The sequence below is a fragment of the Aulostomus chinensis genome, chromosome 17, assembly GCF_037954235.1.
Source record: "Aulostomus chinensis isolate RoL2024-O1b breed Wild chromosome 17, RoL_Achi_v1.0, whole genome shotgun sequence".
In the NCBI taxonomy this organism is placed as follows: domain Eukaryota; kingdom Metazoa; phylum Chordata; class Actinopteri; order Syngnathiformes; family Aulostomidae; genus Aulostomus; species Aulostomus chinensis.
The window spans coordinates 14,950,549-14,968,092 of NC_141336.1; the positions used below are offsets into that span (position 1 = coordinate 14,950,549).

The following is a 17,544-nucleotide window of genomic DNA, read 5'->3' on the forward strand; positions in this document are numbered from 1 at the left end:
TGAATGCTAGGCAAAGCATTTGCATTAATAATGGCTGCGATGACAAAGTTCCATAATCAATATGGTATGTGACACGCTTCCGATGGTCAGTGTATGTTTTTGATGCTTATTCTGGGTCTTTGCTCGCTTTCCTGTGTTGAGGCTTACAGCCAGGATGCGTCATTAGCATTACTGTGCACTGACCATATAAGAATAAAGTAGTTGTAAGGTTTCCTGTTTAACAAACTTGTACCATGCCTAATAAGGCTCATTTCCAACCAGCAGATTGCACCCTAAAGCCAATAAATCCAAGACTATTGCACTTTGAGTTGACCTGGATTTGAACCCTTACTCTCTGAAGATTAAAGACACAACAATTTCCAATTACTGACTAGGGTTTGATATTCATTTGCAATTAAATCAATTATTTATATATTTTTCTGAAATATTAACCAACTATTTGCTAACTTTGTTTTATGTATTGGATATTGATATTTCTTATTGCTATACCTGACTGTTCTGATTACTCTATCACTGAATTACCAGAATAATGAACACTTGCAGCTCCAGTGAACTCATTTTATAGATCCATGGTCATATGAACAACTGCTTGGTCTCAAGACCCAAAAACGTAATATTTCCACTATACAGTCATACATCAATGATAATTTTATTTATTTAGTAATTATTTATGAGAAATGAGGTAAGTTGCAGCAGCTGGAAACATTGATCATACAAAAAAATTATCACAGCACGTCAATGGAACAAGAAGAATACGGGGACTGGTATTAAGGAAACCATTCTTCATGTTCACACCTGCATTTTCTGAGTGTCACATTCGCCAGAGAAAATGTTGATCAAAACAGAGCCATTCTTGCTACAGGGTCAGAATCCGGCAACAAGACAAGCCATTTATCTCGTGGAGTCACAGTTATCCTCTGTGATTTAATACAAATAACATGGCCTGTCCATCAGCTGGCGCCCATGAAGTCCTTGACAGTGCTGCTTTGTCCTTATGGCCTGTTGTAAACCATAAACAGCAGCCATTTCCTGGAGTTCTAACATGTACCTGACAAGCACAATCCCTTTCGTGCTGTCACGAAGTACTTCAAGACTTAACCTTTCACTTCTCGTCAGCTACAGCTGCTCTTCTTCTCTTCCCTCTGCATCTCCCATTCAGATTGCAGCCTGAATACGCGATGCAAGAAGATGGTGCACAGAGAAGCGAAGGGTTACGACTTTGCACTGAGTGATAGATGGGCCGTGCGGCATGTCACAAGGCATTTATTTAAGATCTGAAGGAGGGGAGATGATAGGTGCTGATGTGCCCGCTCTCAAGGCAGTGCCCTTTAAAATAGAATACATCAAAACAACTCTTTTGTCTATTTCTAAAAAAAAATAAAAATCTGAGCAGAGTATGTCATGAATATGTCATAAATAATGTTTGCTACAGTTTATCTTTTAATAAAAGAGAAGAAGAATTTTACTTCGCAGCAGAACAGAAGATAAATGCGGCGCATCAGAAATCCCATTCTATTTTCAGGAAATGTAAGTGTAAATGCTATCGGGCTCGCATTCACGTCGGTGCTGCTTGGTGTGTGATCATGTGCATGACTGTGTGAGAGCTCGGGTCACTGATGACAGTGGTCTTATCCTCCCCTTGAGGCTCCCCTTCAGCAGATTTCCCTGTAGAACCTCTGCCTTTCCGCAATCTGTGTTGTTCTCTCTTTCCATTTGTGTCCAGGCTTTTCACTTTCATTTGACGCTGGAGGCCATTACAGCTTTTTCCTCTTTGATCCAGTTCACTTGCACAAGCCTGCTTGCTTTGGTCCGGGAGGATTATGTAGCACTATAGGGAAATATAAATGAATCGCACATACATGTAGTAAATCAGAAGATATTTTAATTTGATCATTTTAATTTGCAAGAATGACACTTGACCAGCAAGATAGAAGATTGTATAAATTAGCACTTTTCTTGGCTGCAACACATTCCCACATTTAATTACAGTATAATTAGTGCACCGCAGCAGCACTATTGATTTTGTTAACATTATGCTTTAGTGACTCTAATGAATGCAACCCATCAGATTCAGCACATGCAAGTTATTCAGTTCTGCTGTGGTGTATTTAAATGTTAAATGTAATGTGCCTTTTTGATGTTTCGTAGATTGGAAATGTGCCGATAGATATCATAACAATCACCAGCTTAGCTCATTGAATTTTCAGCCTTCATTAACAGATATCTCTGTAACTCGGGGGCAGATGAGCTTAGATACTGGCATATTAACACCTTCTACCCCACAGTTGCCTTTTCACACAACTGGAGCATTAGCCGATGACGACATTAGCATTGATTTGGAGTTACTTTTCCGGCCACCTGAAAACATGCTGGCCTCCACCAACCCCTGAGGGAAATATCTGCCTCTTTAGCTGCCAAATATATCAAAATTAACTGATCTGAATGCACTGAGACTTTCGTTGGAGGTTGCCATGGGGATGATAACTGCTTAGTTTCTGCTGAGTGACATAACGATTCTCCCAAGAGATACCTTATGAGCTCTGGCTTATTACTCCAAGACAGCAGCTTCTATGGCCTCAATTATATCATGAGAGACAGGCGCTGAAGTGCATTGATGTACTGTAGTGTTCAAAAATGTGGGGCACTCAAGTTGTCCTCCTGAATAAACATTTAAAGATATTACTTCACCAAAATATCATCTTTTGTTGTGATATCACTCACCATTAGATGTATTAAATTCCTTCTGTTTTTTTCTCTTCTTCTTGGTGACTTCTTGGTCAATCGAGCGGTCAGAAAATACAAGCCTCGTGCTTGCTACTGGAAGTAAATGGAGAGTCAATAACACATCAAAATACATCAAATTTCAGTTTACAAGCACATCATCTAATACAACCCAAGTTTTTATCGACCTAAAAACTAATGAGTGTGACCATGACAGAGACAGACACCAGAGAAGTCATCTTTGAAGATACAGTATAATAGGAAAATAGAACACAACAAGGTTTAAGAAAATTATTCCATGAAAATATATGACTGTACAGATGTTAATGTATTTGGATGTGCAGACACCACTGCCCTTTAGTTTCACTCTTTCATGAAATGATCATTAAAATAACACTTCTCCTGTACAGAGAGCTAAGGACCTGGATCTGGTTGCTTGTCTCTGAGCTTGTGATCTATGTCTCTCGGCAGCTAGTGGATGGATATGTCCTCCGCGTGTTTAGCATTTTGGTATTCAGATGTTGAATAAACAGAGCGCAAACTATAGTGCATGGCACAAAGGGGCCCTCTTTAGACATCTAATTATCCACAGGTGTGTTTCAGGTGTGATATCTGTCAAACAAATCAGAGCGATACATCTCACTATCTTTCAAGCCTAGGTTGTGAGAGGATTTGGCACGCTGCAATTTCAACAGCGCACACCTTTCAACTCGGGAGAAGAAATGGACTTCCTCGTGTGCCGGGTGAAAGTGCTGCGCATGTCTTATGTTTACATACGGGAACAGCAGGCATCCATCAAAGCCCTCAGATGTAACAGCCGATGTTTCCACATTTTTGGGCATCAGTAGAACTACATTGCAGTGCCACACATCTGCTCATCTGACTGATGCGCCCTTGGAACAAGCAGTTTCAGGTGTCCCATAATTGCAATACACCATGGTTGCAACACATGTCATTACCATATTTTAGCACCTATCAGAGCAGATGAAGCATGATTTCTTTTGCTAGTTAAAGGTTAGGGACACTTGAAATGAAAACATCATCCGCACCAGCTTGAAATGAGCAGCGATGCTTTTGCTAACCGAGCCCCAGCTTGTAAGATATATCCCATAGAGTCAGACACCTTTTTTTGGATTTGTCCTATGGAAGGAAGCTAAAGGTCCCGAAGACAACCAGAAAACACAGAAAGCCCATAAAGTTCGAACTGACAAAGTTCTTACTGTGAGTACCACTGTGCCACCCTTAAGTTGAACCCTCATGAAGTCCTGTGTCCTATTTCTTTATGAGCATATAAATAGTGTGTTTTATTTGGGACATTAAAATCTCTCCAAGGAACGTTGCCTCGCCACAGAGCGTGAGGGGAGATTTTGAGGGGGTCAGTGTGTAATTTCAAGGAGGATTGTCTTATGATGATGTTTTCTCGGGAGAAGTTCTGCTATGTGGCCTATAATTAGGAATCTTTCAAGCCCTACAATGTTTTTTATCAGCACCTTGGGGTCTCTTTGGTGCAGGAACCAAAACTCAGCTTTCATAACATGGTAGTTCCTTCCCTGTGATTTATCACATCAATCAACCGGTTACTATATGTATTGTTCTCACAGCAGCGACCCGGCTGAATGAGTTAGGATGCAATCGGCTGATGGCGTCTGCAGGAGGAAGCAGAGGCCAGTAATGAGCTTGTATGTCAGGACTGCAATCTCATCTAGATGTAAATGGATTCCAGTACAAGTTGGCCCACTAATTTATTAATCAAAATGTAACCTCATCAATTTATCCCTTGTCTTGCCATCAACGCACTGCAAAAGTATGTCTCAAGAAAAGTAAGGACCGAAATGTTCAATTTTTTTTTTTTTTATCCCATTGGGGGATAAAATAGGAAAGCAGCAGTTCTTCCATAATTTCCGATGCGAAATTGAGAAGCCCTGTGGCTTGTGAAAGGCTGTAATTGCTTCATATTTAATATGGCAAACATGCAGGAGAGGTGGTGAGAGGCTGCCGTGGTTGCGTGCACCATGTTGGTACTTGCTTTTATGCTTGTCGGCCTGTTTCCGGTATGCACTTCTCGTGTTTGCTGCAGCGGTGCATAAAACGTGTCACTGGATGAATGTGCCCATGCACTCATTGTCAACGTTTCTTGCTGGTGTGTACGTGGGAACCGGTGTATGTGGGTGTGTTTAGTGGTAGTGGATTAGTCATGTAAAATCTGTCTTGTCATGTAATTGTGAAATGTAACTATTTTCAGATGAGAAAATCAAAAAAATAACCTTGAAGTAGTTTTTCTTAAACTCAGTTTCTTATTCTTTGTCTGGTGCACTTGAGCGGCAGTGTAGTTGCATTTATTTCCTGAGTTCAAATATGACCCGAGGACCCGTCTGTGCAGTTTGCATTTTATCTTTTCTTCCCTCGAAATCCAATGATGTGATAGAATTTGAGACTCTAAATTGGAAAGAAGGGCACGTCTAGGTTTGGATTCAAGAGCTGGACCCCACCAAAACCTCATCTGTTGAACAAATAGACTGTTCCATCTCAAAAGTTCACCCTAGACTGTGACGTATTGGATTTAAAAGCTTAACATTTGGCAGAGCCCGTAAGTAAAAGCTCATTTATTTTTTTGAGGTTGTTTTTTTTTTAATTGTGCAGTGACATTCAGCGTCTTATCAATGATCCAAAAACAGGTGGGCGACAGGAGGTCCGTCAGCCTGAGGAACAAAGTCAAGCAAGGAAGACTGATCAAAATGTACTGGCTGGCAAACAGACACAGATGGCAGGAGCTCAATGGCAAATGTGACAGCGTTTTAATGATTTGGCAGAAAACTGGTGTCATTTATATAACAGAGCATTTAAGGTGATGTCAACCATGATTAAAAAATGTTTCAACTGCATGAAGGAGCTGGAGACAAGAGGGCGTTATACTTGTTGTTGCTCAGATGAGAAGAAACAAGAATAGTTATGTGTATGTGTTGTGAATAATTTTGAAGAAAGCAACACATTGTCATTTTTCATTACTGTTGTGTAACAACTAGATATATTCTATTAAGAAGTGAGTTCAGACGAACATAAAGACAAGCCAGGTCATGCTTGCTAAGCTCTTGCCGAGCGTGATTTGCTTCCTGGCTCCATCTCTACACGCCGTGGTATCAATTTCCTCCTCAAACTCTCATGGAGAAATACAGAATCTTGAAAACTGTTTCTTTTTTATGAAACTAACGCTAACCCTGGACTGTTTTAGATTTGTAGCTTTGTGTAAGCCTGCGTATCGATCCAGAAAGACGTAAATGACCTCTGTGACGGTGAATGACGCACCAGCGCCATGGAAGCAATGCCAATAAAAAGTCTGTTTGGATCCTTTTATCACAAAATCCCCAGTTCAGCAGTGGAAGGCAATCGGCGGTGTTTAAGCTGTTTTGCAGTTTAGAGGAAAAATACTTTAATTATGACTGATTATTCATAAGATACTATTCATGGTCCTGCAGTAAAATCTGGTGTTTGTACCAACAACCACCCCAACCTGCTCCCCGATGCAGGTTGCACACACCAGATACAGTTTCTTGAGATTTATAATCAGGAACCTCAGCCGCACCATCATGTGGTGTTTTTGAAATGTCAAGGATCTAAACTGATTTACGTTGACATTGCAACTGTGGTGCTGCTATGTAATTTTCAACACATTATGCAGCAATGCTGTGTTACAAGGTCACGGTTCCCTCATATATTTTGTGAGACAGTCTTGGTAATGGTATTTTCTATTAAAGGGGTATATTTTTAAGATTTTGCTTCTCCATGAAGTTGGAGAGACAAGTTTAAAAAGGAATTAAACCAGAGTTGAGATCTCTTACTGTTTAAGTACAGTCAAAATTAGTTCTGTCAATCATTGCTGCAAGTCAAACTTCTATAAAAAAAAAAAGATCTTACAAGTGTCAAAACACAACTCTATAACTGCCTGTTAAAAGCTGACATTGTTTAAATGCCATGCCCTAAATTTGAGGCACACAACCCTTAGAAAATCCACAGCATTCCAGACAGTGGAATACAATAGAAACCTAGTCAGAGGTTGGATATTCCTCAGTTAGAAGATTTTTGATGTGTGAAGTCATCAAAAGCTCCATTAATGTGGGAGATGTCCATGATGTGTTTCCACCTCTCTCTGAATCAAAGAGTATATTGGTGTCCTCATGATCCCTGGCAGCTAATCAGGTTAAGACAATGAATGGGTGGAGGACATGTTCCAGACAGGATTCCAAAAATATGAGTCTTCACCACTGAATTATTGATTTTGTGTTTGTTGTGTTCTGCTGTCACTATGCTGCCTGGGGACAATGATTTGATCACTGTGTTGTTTCACTGGAAGGTCTAATCTTGTAGACCAGATGAATGGTAAGTGGTCTCTAAAAGGCTGTCAGTGTTTATTAAATGATAGCTCTCTGAAAAGGTCACCAACTCTGTCTGTTCACACACACACACACACACACACACACATACATACACACAAACACACACACTTGCACTTATATCTTTGTGAGGACTTTCATTAACGTAATGCATTCCCCAGCCCCTCACCCTAAACCTAACCATCTCTACTGACTGCCTGACCCTAACCTCGACCCTAAACCTAACCAGAACTTGATCCTAACCTTGACCCTAAAACCAAGTCTTGACCTTCAAACAGCCCTTTGAAGATGTGAGGACAGGCTAAAATGTCCTCACTTTCCAAAAATGTCCTCACTCTGTTGGTTAAATACGTATTCTAGTCCTGAATATGTAGTGTGTAAGTATAAGAACATACACACACACACACACACACACACACACACACACACACACACACACACACTTCCTTCCTCCCCTACCATTCCCTCAAGCAAAGAAGACGTGCAGTGTAAGCCACAACACGAAGGGTTAAACATGAAAGCCAATGTCGCCAGTTCAAACTAAGCACAGAAATCATACAATCGTTTAACATAGGGACAATTTTTCAAAAAAAAAAAAAGATTAAATGACCACAACCTTTGTAACACAGCATCGTGTAGCCGTGACACCTTAAAATCACACATTGAAACAGTACCAGTACAAGCCAACGGCTAGGACAGCACGTACCTTCCACCAACATGAGCCTCATTCAGCGTAAAAGAAGCAGCAGTGAGCGGGCTCACAGCCACAAGCACGTCACAGTGTGTGGGTGATCCATTGAGATTGTGATGAAACCTGTGGTGAAAATATCACTTCCTTTGTCCACTAGGTGGCAGTCAAGAACATTGTCCCTTGTTAGTAGAGGTCTTCACAGGTTCCCTTGGACCCAATGACCCAAGAGCCAAAGGGTCCGGTGCAAGACCTGAAAAGACAGGAAAACAAGTGCTGTTCAGAGGTGAGTGTGTGTGTGTGTGTGTGTGTGTGTGCGTGTGCGTGTGCGTGTGTGTGTGTGTGGGTGTGTGTGTGTGTGTGTGTGGGTGTGTGTGTGTGTGAATTTGTACTTGCTACATGTTTAGGACTAGCATATGTAGCTATTTAACCAACAGAGTTAGGACATTTTTGGAAAGTGAGGACATTTTAGCCTGTCCTCACATCTTCAAAGGTGTGTTTGAAGGTCAAGACTTGGTTTTAGGGTCGAGGTTAGAATCAGGCTCTGGTTAGGTTTCGGGTCGAGGTTAGAATCAGGTTCTGGTTAGGGGAAGGGTCGAGGTTAGGGTCAGGCAGTCAGTTGAGATGGTTAGGTTTAGGGTGAGGACCCAGGGAATGCATTACTTCAATGAAAGTCCTCACAAAGACATAAGTACAAGGGTGTGTGTGTGTGTGTGTGTGTTTTTGTGTAATCCTGCTCACAGACAAGCACTACCGAAAATAATCCTATTTGTGTGTGATATGCAGGAAACGTCAAGCAAGTGGCTGTGGTTACTGCTGCTAAAACGTGAGAATATTTATATCGAGCAGCTGCCTGGGGGGGGTGGTTGATGAAAATTCTCCTACTATTTCAAGTCCTGTTGCCAAATTCAGACAAGAGCACACTGTCCAAGATTGTATACGAAATGTCGGAGTTGAGTATGGTTGTGCAATGCTTGCAATTAATGATACTAAATTATTCATGTATACAAGAGGACACGATACATTAGCAGTTCATCCCCAGAAGGTGACACATTGTAGGCCCAAGTTAATGGAATTATTGTCCCCTCTAATCTTGTCAGTGGATTCAAATGAGCAGACACTTGAAAATTACTGACTCCAAAGGTCGTTTTTCATGTTGAACTCATATTTTATCAGACATCTAAAGAGGAAGCGAGGCGATTACAAGGTCATGTTAATCCATATACTGATTAGGAAAATGGTCCCGAGTTGCAAATTTGGCATTGATGACACATTTATTGTTTGTATTAATGCATAAATCGCTGTAATACTTCAGCTTGTTCATGCATGATAGTCTTTTATTTTCATTTGTACAAGAGATGATCACCGCAAATCACTAAGTGGTATTAACTTAGCAGTAGCCGTGTTTAATGATGTTTGGACGGTCTTTGTCTGCTTAACAGTTTAATTTAGGATTAAACGCTACGCATTTCATGACAAATGTGTTTGTTTGAATGTTTTATTTCACAGAGCTGCAGCTTGGGTCCTATTTCTTCCAAGAAATCAATTAAAAGAAATAAAAAGCTCTTACAATGCAGGATGCGTTCAAGCCCTTTTCACACTCCTGTCTTTTCTGTGTTGGGTCTTCAGGTTCACCATTGTGGAGGAAAACATCCTGATTACCTGCAAGGGGGAGTTCAGAGGGAGGCGGCTGAGTAAGCGGGTGTGTTGATAAGATTGCCTGCAAAGATGGAGAATGACTCGCTATCTCGATTTCATGGTAACAGTGATGGATTTAAGGGTACACAAGCGTTAACCTCAGTTAAATGTCTATTTCTTCTTATTTTAGCAGCAGCACATCCCAGCAAACAGAACACAGAGAACAAATTTTGTTTATCATCTCTGAAAGTTGTGAGATGATTATATCATGTTTAATTCAACAGATGCCATTTCATGCCTTCCAGATATTTTCGTAGAGTGTGTGTGTGTGTTTGTGTGTCTGTGAGAGTATGGTGTATTGTATGTTTGTCTTGATAGACTTTGCTGTTACCTTCTGTGTCAGCTAGAGGTCAGCAGCTGACAGATGTTGGTGGGGTCACACTTTAGAGAAGCATCCCGGTGTGTATGACCTTATAATCTGCTACTGTGTGAGGGATGAATAAAATAACATAAATTAATGTTTCAAACCTCACAATCGAATTCAAACCAATGAAACAAAAACAACAAAGCAATGCAGACTTTCTTTTTTTAAGGGGAATTCTTATGTTTCATAATTTTGTTTTTAATGTATCTTTTTTTTTTTTTTTTTTCTCAGGTAGGTTTTTCATCGAGACATATTGTGGGCTGCTGCAGATTCAACTACTTACCAGTTCATTGGTTAATGCTCTCAATATAAGCGGCATAATCAACACTTAAATTGGGATCCCATTAAATATAGCTCTGGTGTTCCTACATCTTGAAGTACCGATTACTCCCCCCTCTCTGTAAGCATCAGCAGAGGGCAGTGTGCTTCTGCTCTCCATCTCCCTCCCCCCCCTCCCGTCTTTGAGGCAGCAGAATGACATCTCGGCTGCTCAAATGAGGACATCCCCTCGGTTCTTTGGCAGTCATCTGCATGCTTGTTTTGTCTGCGTCTGTATCCTACGCCCGTCCTTAAAACGTTGCCTAATGTTGAACAAAGCAACGGTGGCTCTGTGTTTGAGCCTGGCAGCGAAAGATGCTCAAGGCCAGCAGACAGAAACTGTGACCCCATTAAAGAGCGACTCCGTGCCAAACTGAACTGCTGCTGCGGCTCAAACCTTTGATAGGGTGATGCTTCTTGCGCAAAATACTCATAACACACAGCTAATAAAGGCATGTTGATATCTAATGTTGCATCAGACATTAAAGTCCACTCGTAAGTAACTATCATTCAATGTTTCTGTTGCTAATCTAGTTCACCTTTGACCCAGTAACTCAAGGTAGAACGAAGATTGCACAAATGTGATTCGTCGTCTGAAGTCAGAACTTTTACAGAAGCTATAATTTTTGGGTCCAAATGTACTTAACTCCTCAAGTACAACTATCAACTTACATGACAATTACTTGCAACAGAGCTGACTTCATCTTCATTCAATGGAAGTTTTTACCAGAATTAAAAAAAAACCTTGCAGAAACCTTGAAACAGATTATGCAGTTTTAATGCTAATGCCCTAAGCACTAATTTTGCTTGATTTACAAGTGCAAATCATCTTGGAATTCATCCTTCTGAGGTTATTATTATCTTATTATCTTAGTTCTTAAGGCTTACGCTGGAGCTGTCATTTTAATCTCGGTGTTAGGGTTTCTGTTATGTCTCAAGTTAATTTAGTTTGGTTCAATGTGTGCTTGTTACTCAAATTCACAGTTGATTTTTGTGTTTTTGCTTTCATCAAAGAATTGTAGGGCAAAAACAGATGTAAGATGAGACCATCTCAGACCTTTAAGCTTTAATGGAACCTAAACTCTCTTTGCTCTTACATGTTTTACCAGTGTCACACCCGACAGTAAACCATGTATCGCCTCAGAAGATGCTGCTCGGTCAAACCGGCAGTTTGAACACAAACACATGGCTCGAAGCCTGATGATGGTTTCTCCCGTGATCTCATAAAAACCCTTTGAATACCCTTAAAATGGTGCTTTATACCCATGTATTATAGATCTTAAACATTCTTGTGCGTGTATCACCTCTATTTTCATGTGAGTTCATAACACCAGTGCAAAAATGAAATAAAACGCACCTCGGATATACTAGAGATGATCTTCAAACTAGAAACGTACATTCAGCAACTGCACAGCTTGTGGGCTTCTTCAACCACCAAACTGATTGAAGTGCACTGGGGTGTTTCAGCCCTCGAATACGGCTGGGTCTGGTCAGAGTGACTCTTCTTTTTTTTCTGCCTAAACCTCAACTCTAGCCAGCCTTAATCATTTGGCCAGGGACTCATCCATTCCCCTCCTCTGGGTCCAAATCAAACTCAGAGTGAGAAATACAGTACGAGCGAAACCCATTCTGCTGAGCTGATCCGCTACAGTGTAAGTAGTTAACCAGCACTGATTTCACACCAGATCAAATCTATCTCTCAGACCAGTTTAAGATTCTAATGCAAACAGCAGAGGGAGGTTTATCCGAATCACTAGTTTTACATAAAGCACTGCGCCCATAAACAGACATTTCAATACAATAGTCTAGTTTTCCTAACATCTGTGGTCTGCTCTCTATCGATCAGCTCAGCAGTCTTTTCCTATCAACAGTGACAGATACTGGAGCTGAGTGGTCCAACCTCAGCTCCACTGCCAATTAAAAAAACTGCTTGCTGTGATGTGTCCTTCCTCATGCAGGCTCCCACTTCTTTACTCCCAAGTTTAAAAGTATAGTCAGCGATAATAATCCAATGCGTTTATCGTCAAATTGAGCGGATTTGGTCTGCAGGCTGTCATTGTTTATACCTCCACCATGACTCTGCAAATGGAAAACAAAAGAGAGTGATCAAGCGATACCAGTCAGCCCTTATTCATGCTCCTGCACTGATTCTCTGGCTTCTTTCCCTTCCTCCTCCACATCCTGGCCAGAAATACACCACGATAATAATGAGAGGGTACCAACATGGGAGTTGTTACCGTACTGACTTTGGTATAAAAATATCCCACCTGCTACCGCAAACCTCACATTCTTTCGCTTGAAATTACACGTCTTTACTTGCGTGAAGTCTTTTTCCCAAAGATCAAGCTGCAGAGTGAAAGGATGTACTTCTACTGCCTGAGAAGTATTTCAATACTCTTTGTGTTAAATTTACGATGACTTTTAAAATGTCAAGTCAAGCTGATCAGGGTTGTAGAGCTGAAAAGAAGTCCTGGATTACACCAGATGATGCATTCGAAATTTTATAAATAGATTTTTTTGTTTTTTTTTGTTTTTTTGGACAATTTTACTGTATGACTCAGTCTCCATTAGCTTCGAGCTACAAAAGGGATGTGGATGTGTTTTTTCCTGAATTGTGGAATCATCATGCAGGGGCGTGGGTTAGAGGGGCACCGTTGTGAGTTCACTGAAAAGTCTTGAAAGGCAAATAACTGCACACCTTCGCGTGACTTTTAGGTGACATATCGCTCACAAATGCATATTTGTAGTTCATGATTCCATATTTATTTCACTTTGCACTGCACTGTTGCCCCTCCGTTCCCTAGTGTAAATAAATATTTATCATCATTCCACATTTATTCCCATTTTGCACTCTGTATCGTACTGCACTTCTGTCCTCCTCTCACATTCATTGTTAATTTTTTGTACACATATTTAAAATATAAATAATTTACCTGCACATAGTAATTTTGATGTTTGTTTACCTTAATCCAGCCCGTAATTAAGTCAGTGAAACAGATTCCATGTACATCCCACGTAAAAGTTGATTCTGATTTTGAGAAACAGGTCCAGTTAAGTTCTTGGAAGTCTCGGAATTTTCAAGCACACATTCTTTGACCTGTGACCTTTGCATCGTGTACCTACAACAATACGTCACCTGGGGACCCCAGACATTTGTGATCTAAAGCAGCCATCGTGGCCAACAGATAACAACAGTCAAAACATTTCCCAGACAAAAAAAAAAAGAAACAGAAAGAAGAAAAAAAAAACAACAAGATTTGTAATCCCTAACAGTCAAGCTGAACCTGACACTTTGACAGTTTCTCTCTTAAGTTTTACATTTATATCAGGATTTGTCACGGCTTTCAAGCCCCTTTCCCCGATTTTGATCACAGGATTTATTTCTCTGCATGAATAAATGTGAAGAAAGACAGCTGGATATGTGCACCCTTTGTGACAGGAAATCTATATAGGACACATCTGGTGGGGAAATCCTCTCAGATCTTCAGTTGCGAGAGGATTTTGGCAGCGGACGGATTCGAGGACGTCACGACATTGATACTCCGGAGTCAACTCCAACCTGGTTGACTTTTATGTGTGTGTGTGTGTGTGTGTGTGTGTGTGTGCGCGCGCGTGCATGTGTGTGTGTGTGCGCGCGTGTGTGTGTGTGCGCGTGTGTATAAATAGAAAAAGTGCTGCTTTGTTCCCTGATTCTTTTAACTTCACCTTGACTAGACATACTGAAGGTAATTTAAAATCGCAACAACCTGTCCTTGTTCTCGCTATGTTTTTGAGCATGATATTCAAGAATGATTTTACCCCAAATGCTCCTTTTAAATACACTTAAATACTCTTGTCAAGTCTGCAGTGCTTGGCCACGGGGCAAGGAGGCTTCTACTTGCCTGCCCCAACTTGCTTCCTGCAATTCCTGCATTACTTTTTGACAACCACATAAAATTCACCCAGCTGTTGCCCGAGAATGTAGGCAATAGTGACAGTGATATTAAAAGTAAAGTGCTGAGTTTTTCCAGTTGACAAAATCATATCCTGGTGTATTATGGTGATACTATATTGAGCAGCTGACTATAAAGTTGAATGATGGAATGCCCGCTGGTGCTTTTGTTTTTCTGAGAAACGTCACCGCTGGATCACTTCGATTTGGCTATTCATGTTTCCCTCGAGATTAAAAACAATGGATGTTGCCTGTCACACCTTCATCAGTTACTGTTTAGATTCGCCCAGCGCTTTGATTCCTGACTAAATACTTACAAAACTGACATTCCCATCAGTCTAAACTTTGTTTTAATGCTACTTACAAAGATTCCGTTGTAGTGTCTTAGAAGATCTGAACCATGATTTTGAGAGGTCTTGAAAAACTGATTGGATTATGAAGTCGCATTAATGTCAGTCTTGCTTTTAAAGGGATCATTTGTAAGATCCTAATGGAGCTCGTGCTGGTCTGTCTTGTCTCCTAACACTACTTTAGTTCTTAAGAAAGTGCTAATAAAAGACAGCTGTGCTAGAGGAGTGTTCATTAAAGCTTTAATTACTTACTCTTACTTTGTTCTTCCCTACTGACGAAACTTATTTTAGTCACTTGAATCTACGATCTTGTTCTTTCAATCATTATCCGATATATAGTTACTTGTCAGAGTTACCGAGTCCTGATTCACAATAAATCAAATTTTGGTACCCAAGAGTACATCTGACAGTTGAATATCAATCAAATTCCAGGAACCAGGTAACCGTATCTGTATTGGTTCTATTATAAATATCAATCTAGTTACCACTGCAGAGTGGAACATAGATTGACAAGTTTGGATATCCCACAGTTCTGAGAATATGCTGCCCCCTGTTGGTTTGGAATGTGACATAAGAAGCTCTAGTCCATTCAGATCACCTTTAAAAAAAAAAGAAGTTTATCATAGTGTAAAAAAAAAAACTACAGAACAATGGAACCGATCTCCACTTGCGCAAAATGTGCAGCCAAGTTGGAATCTATCAGAGCTCATCCAGTTCTGTGCGCCTTGTCTAATGTGGCGTATCCTCTTATCAAATAGCTACGATTAGAATTCTACAACTCTTAATTTAATCTATTATGGTGCAAGTTCACACAATCTGGCTCAAGAACAGCAAATTTAGAAACCTTATAAATCAATCCGTCATGACTTTGGGCTCATGTACTGTAGATGTGACGTCTGAGCAAACGTAAGTTCACCCACCTAAAACTGTAGGTATTATAGAGACAAAAAAAAAGAAGAAGACCCGAATAGCTCATCTGCTGCAGCTGAGATATCTAAGCACATGTGAGTCTCATCTAAAATGATCCCGCTTTCCCTCCTCATTTTAAGCTTAGTGTGCGCAAAACCTGCAGCCATGAAATAGCATCCCATTTTTCCAGCTGTCACCGGATTCTTGTTTATGTTTTGTTACTTCTGTGTTTAAAAGAAATGCAATCCAATTCTTCCTCTGTTCAGATTTGATTACAGCAAAATTGTCCAAGACAAAAAAAAAAAAGAAGAGAGAGATTACATTTGACCCTTTTCGAGCAGAATTACTTCCACATTGAGTGTGATCATATTTGATGGAATATTTTGTAATGAAATCATCTGTCATGTCTTGATAGGATTATTCTTTAAAAAAAAGAGAGAGAGAGAGAAAAAAAAGCTTGTAAATGTGTGTCCTGCTGGAATTTCTGTTTTGCAACACATTCAATTTTAATGTGCGCTGCCACCACTGGTTGAACTGCCTTTGAATAACAATAGAAAGAGCCTGACACTGCCTGCCGCGAGAATGTCTTGTTGATTTGGTGTGGCTCGTGTGGTGGATGGATTAATCGCCTGCGCAGCTTTTTTGTGAAACCATCAAAACGATGTCAGCTCAGCTAGATAGAGATGGAACGTCTGCATGGGCAATTTGCTCGGTTGGATCGTGCATCTGCGTGGCACAACAATCTCTGGTACTTTGTTCATCGTGCAGCGTTGAGCGTCAAAAGAGGGAATGATTGTGAAATGCTGTGCTGGCTGCCTCCCAGATCCAGGTGAAACAATAGCTTAAAGCAGGCGTGTGTGAATTTCAGCAGCTGGGGTTCCTAAAACAAATATTTTTTTCTTGCTTCACTTCCCGCTCTATTAGATTTAAAAGAAAAGTAGAGTCGAGGTGTTTTCTTTCTTTCTTTTTTTTTCCCCCTTCCTACCACACGATTATCTCAGTAGGTTTCCAGGCACAGAGCTGTCCTAATGGAGTGGGAAATTATCCTGACACATATATGACCTAAAAGATGCAAACCAAGAGAAGATGGAATAAGAATAAATTGTTCAGGATGACTTGGTTTCTATTTTGTGTTCTTCCATTTCTCCCCCATCTTTCAGATTGATTTGCAGCTCGACAGAGAAATATGCCAGGCTGGATATAACGCTGAAAACTCTTTAAGGTTCTGTTTTTCTCCCTCCATGGTCTTCTTAGGCGCTGTTGTAATCTCGCACAGCTGTCAGATGCAGAAGAAAATAGATTTTCAAGCGTGTGAATAGTTTCAGGTTTCTTCAAATTCGTGATGCAAAATGAATTATTTCAAAACCGATTTAACGATTGGTGCTAATGGGTTGCATGAAGCTGAATATACTCATCACTGTCCATCTACACCAGAACACAGCATGTAACTCATTTTCAATATGTATTTATTATATTTTCTTAACAAAACTGCAGGCTGAAAAAACTTTTTAACTCTTGCGTCTGTTAGAGACAAGTGTGTAAATAGATTTAGCATACACATAAATAAAACATCAGAGATTACATAGCCGTAGGAAAGATAAGTAAACCATAAGGATATCAGGGATAAACAACTTTTACATCAAATATGAATACATTCATTATACATGTGCTTACCAAACTTTCCTTTTCCTTATCCTGTAAGAGGAGAAGGAGCACCAAACTGAAAACAGACTATGAAGGAGAAATCCAGTCCCATCATGAAGACAGAGGAGGGAATCAGGACGTGTCTTCCCCTCTCTTGTCTGTGCGACAAACAGAAAATCACCCCTTCTTCACTTCTCCACTGATGAGGTTGAGACACTTTGATCTCAGGCACTTTCTGAAATCATGAGGTTGTTTACCATAATATTTCACACACTGCTGACTAGCCACTGTACACCACTATTTATAGGCTTTTTCATCTTTCTCATATTATCTTTCTATATGTCGGAAGATGCACATGAATAAACAAAAAAAGCAGATTTGCAGTTCAAACACCATGTACATCCAATTTGTACAATATCAACTTCCGATCAACTCATAATTACGTAAGTATTTTCTGCTGTTTTGTCGTATTTCCAGTTCTGGGTCTATTACAACCCGTCTTTTATTCTGTACATCTCAAAACATTCACACAT

The 17,544-nt window shown here is 40.3% G+C and overlaps 1 long non-coding RNA gene across 1 annotated transcript; it reads right to left on the reverse strand.

Annotated features, from left to right (window-relative positions):
* Nucleotides 1-754: 754 nt before the first annotated feature.
* Nucleotides 755-8,075, reverse strand: LOC147246434 (uncharacterized). Its single transcript, XR_015109845.1, has 3 exons — nt 7,816-8,075; nt 2,722-2,817; nt 755-1,828 (listed from the first exon to the last, which is right to left on the reverse strand). It is a non-coding gene; the product is annotated as an uncharacterized LOC147246434 (long non-coding RNA).
* Nucleotides 8,076-17,544: the final 9,469 nt, after the last annotated feature.